Source organism: Prionailurus bengalensis, chromosome B1 (assembly GCF_016509475.1).
Source record: "Prionailurus bengalensis isolate Pbe53 chromosome B1, Fcat_Pben_1.1_paternal_pri, whole genome shotgun sequence".
Taxonomy (NCBI): Eukaryota; Metazoa; Chordata; class Mammalia; order Carnivora; family Felidae; genus Prionailurus; species Prionailurus bengalensis.
The window spans coordinates 45,200,922-45,204,945 of NC_057344.1; the positions used below are offsets into that span (position 1 = coordinate 45,200,922).

A 4,024-nucleotide genomic window follows, 5' to 3' on the forward strand; every position below is an offset into this window, starting at 1 on the left:
ACCGGTGTCCAGAATGGTTGTTTAAGTCACAACACCATCAATAGAGTGCGCTTGTTCCTGTGGTACACCTGAAGATGGGCTGCATGGACTCTCCTTCCAGGGAGACATGCTGCCCAGCTCCACGGCAGACCCGCCTTTGCGCTGGGACACGCCCTTCCCAGGACAGCTTGGGACAGCCGTGGGTGGGAGGATGACTGTGGGTGGGACCACTCTGCTGAGCACCGCTCACTCCAGAGCGCCCCATCGGGGCTCTGTCAGGCCTGTGGCTTAGCAGCTTTTCTTTTTCTGCTTCTTCCCCTGTCCCTTTATTAGAGGCTGGCCCCTCATGAACTTCTCCGATACCAGGCTCCGTCTCAGAGCCTGCTTCCTGAGAACCTAGGCTGCAACTCTTCCTGCCATCCTCGCCAGGGTATCAGCCAAGTTAATATTTTGCCAACCTGGTTGGTATTTAACGCCATCTCGTCATGTGTTTTTTTTTTTTAGTTAAAATGTCAAAAATCTGATTTATTGAGGTATAACTTACATGCAAGAGAATTCACCCTTTTGAAGTCTACAGTTGGATGACTTTTGACAACTGTATACTGTCATGTGGTCACCACCGCCTCAAGACATAGAGCATGTTCCCCCCAAAAGTTCTCTGTTGCCCCTTTGCAGTCAGTTCCCTCTCCCATCACTGATCTCTTCCCGATATTTGATCAATGGAACCATCTAGAAAATACTCTCTTGTGCCTGGTTTCTTTTCCTTAGCAGAACGCTTTTGCGTTTCATCTGTGTTGTTGGATCTATCAGCGGTCTGTTCCTTTTTACTGCCGAGTAGTATTCCGTTGTATGAACAGATCTCAGTCTCTCCATTCTTCCATTGATGGGCATTTGGAATGTTTCCAGTTTTTGGCAATCATTAGCAAAGCTTCCAAGGCATATGATAAATTATGTAGGAGTGGCATCGCTGGGTCATACAGTAGGTACAATTTTGACTTTGTAAGTCAAACCATCAACCAGCTTTATACACAAAAAAACCACAGGAGCCACAGGAACAATTCAGGATGGATTAAAGAAACCACCAAACAGCTTTCTAAAGTGGTTTTACCATTTTAAATTGTTCGTGCCGGCAGCCTGTGAGAGTTCTGGTCACTTCGTGTCCTTGCCAACACTTGGTAGGGTACGTCTTTTTAATATTAACTGTTCTAGTGTCTATTGTGATACCTCGTTTTTTAACTTATATTTCCCTGGTGGCTAATGATGTTGAGCATATTTTCACATGCTTATTGGTCATTTGTTGGCAGATTTCTTCATTTCTCATTGATCTGCAATGACATCTCTCTCCTATTCTTAAATGTCCGTACATGGAAGTCTGTCCCCACGTTGGTATTATACAACCTTCCTTACTATAGATTTATGATGTCTTACTCTCTGGTGGTAAATGTCTTCCTATCTTTTCTTCCTCTTCCAGAGTGTTTTGCTTAATCTTGTCTTTTTGCATTTCTCTATAAATTTTAGAGTCAGCTTGTTAATAAAAAAAATCTTTGTTGAAAGTTTGATTTAAATGTTACCAAATCGGGGCACCTGAGTGGCTCAGTCGGTTAAGTAACTGACTCTTGATTTTGACTCAGGTCATGATCTCACGGTTTGTGAGTTCAAGCCCCACATCAGCCTCTGTGTGGGGGCATGGAGCCTGCTTGGGATTCTCTCTCCCTCTCTCTCTGCCCCTCCCCTGCTCTCTGTCTCTCTCAAAATAAATAAATAAACATCAAATAAATAAATATTACCAAATCTACAAATAATTTGGGGAGTATTTAAACCTTTATAATATTGACTCTTAGAGTTAATGAATGCAGTATAACTCTCTTTTTAGATCTTCTTTGAAGACTATCAACAAGGTTTTCTAGTTCTCCCCATAAGGCTTAGATACTTGGCTGAAAATGGTATCTTTTAAAATATTTCATTTCCAGAGCTCCTGGGTGACTCAGTCGGTTGAATGTCTGACTCTTGATTTCCAAGTGGGTTGTGATCCCGGGGTCATGGGATCAAGCCCCGGGTCGGGTTTGGTGCTGAGTATGGAGACTGCTTAAGATCTTCTTTCCCTCTCCCTCTGCCCCTCTCCCCAACTTGTGCTTGTGTGCTGGCGCACTCTCTCTCTCTCTCTCTCTCAAAATAAAACAAAATGTTTCATTTCCTCTTACTGGTATATAGGGATACTTTGAAAAAATTTTGTTACAATTTAAAAATTACAGACAAGTTGTGTGCTCCCTTTGGTAGCACATATACTAAAACTGGAACGATACGGGGAAGATTAGCGTGGCCCCTGTGCAAGGATTGACACGCAAATTCATGGAGCGTTCCAAAAAAAAAAAAAAAATCACAGACACGTTGTAAGCATGGTACAAGGAACTCCCATATATCTTTATACCAGGTTCATCAATTGTTTACATTTTGTCCCATTTGCTTTAACGCACAAAAATATACACATATTTGTAAATATGAATGTATGCATGTGTATATATATGTGTATAGAGTCCAAAGTGATTATATTGCAGTATAATCCAGTGATGATGTATTCATATTCCTGTGGTAGACCTGAAGGTATGCTGCACAAATTCCCCTTCAAGTTTTTGAAATATACTGACCCTTGATTTTTGGTTTATCTTTGTGAATGTTCCATGTGGCCGTGGAAAAGTGCATATGTTCTGTCATGGGAGGAGTGTTCTATAAATGATAAGGAGGGGAAGGTGGTTGATCGTGTTGTTTAGATCTCCTATATTTTTATTATTTTGTTTAGTTGCTCTGTGGTTCCTTAGACAATGGTATTAGCCTTCAATTTTCATGGATATATCTATTACTTCCTTTATGTTGTCAGTTTTTGCTTCATGTATCTTGAAATTCTGTTATTAAGTTCATAGGGATTTATGATTGTCATGTCTTCCTGATTAATTGATCTTTTAATCATTATGAAATGTCACTTTTTATTTCTGGTAATACTTCTCATGAAATCCATTCTGCCTGTTATTAATATAGACTCTCTAGCTTTCTTATGATTAGTGTCTATATGGTATATCTTTTTCTGTCATCCTACTTTCAACCTATCTGTGTCTTTTGATTTAAAGCACATCTCTTATGCACAGGAGATAGTTTAAACTTACTTTTAAAATCCAGCCTGTCAATCTCTGCCTTTTAATTTTTTTAAATTTTATTTTACAGAGAGTGTGAGAGGGTGAGGGGGCAGAAGGAGAGAGAGAGAATCTCAAGCAGGCTCTATGCTCAGCATGGAGCTCCACAGGGGGCTCGATCCCACAACTTTGGGATCATGACCCTAGCCGAAGTCAAGAGTTGGGCACTCAACCAACTGAGCCACCCAGACATGCCAATCTCTGCCTTTTAATTGGAGTGTTTAGGCAATTAAGATTTAATGTAATTATTGGCATGGTTTAATTTAGCTCCACCATTTGCCATTTGTTTTCTATTTATCCTGCTTTTGCATGGTTTCTCCTTTCCTGCCTCCTTTTGGGAAAATCAAAGTCAAGTCTCCCGTCCTTTCTTTGTTCCTAAGTTCTTCCTTCCTTTTTTTCCATCCTTTGCGTTGGCCTTCCTCTCTCCCTTCTTTCCTCCTCCTTCTCCCTTCCTTTTTCCTTGCCTCCCTTTCTCGCCTTTCTTCATTTTGTATTCTTAAAGATTTCTGTAGGGATTAAAATATGCATCCTCAACTTAACAGAGTATTTTTAGAATTAATATTTTATCTCTTCACCTAAAATTTGAGTCTTACAGGAGTATAGTCTGTTAATTCTCTCCGGAGTTCTTTGTGTTGTTGATGCTTTATATATTACATCTACATATGTTAAGAATCCCACAATACAGTGTCATAATTTTTTAAAAACAGTTATGTACTTTTAAAAGGATGTTAGAAAAAAGAAACAAAAAATATTCTGTTATGTTCACCCACTATTAGCCATTTTTGGTGCTTTTATTCTTCCCAGTAAGTTCTAGTTTCCATCTGGCATCATTTCCCTCCAACCTGAAGAAACTTGTTTTG

The 4,024-nt window shown here is 39.9% G+C and overlaps 1 non-coding gene across 1 annotated transcript; it reads left to right on the plus strand.

Annotated features, from left to right (window-relative positions):
- The first annotated feature begins 2,240 nt into the window (after window positions 1-2,240).
- LOC122479231 lies at window positions 2,241-2,348 on the plus strand. The gene has a single exon (XR_006296296.1). It is a non-coding gene; the product is annotated as a U6 spliceosomal RNA (small nuclear RNA).
- Window positions 2,349-4,024: the final 1,676 nt, after the last annotated feature.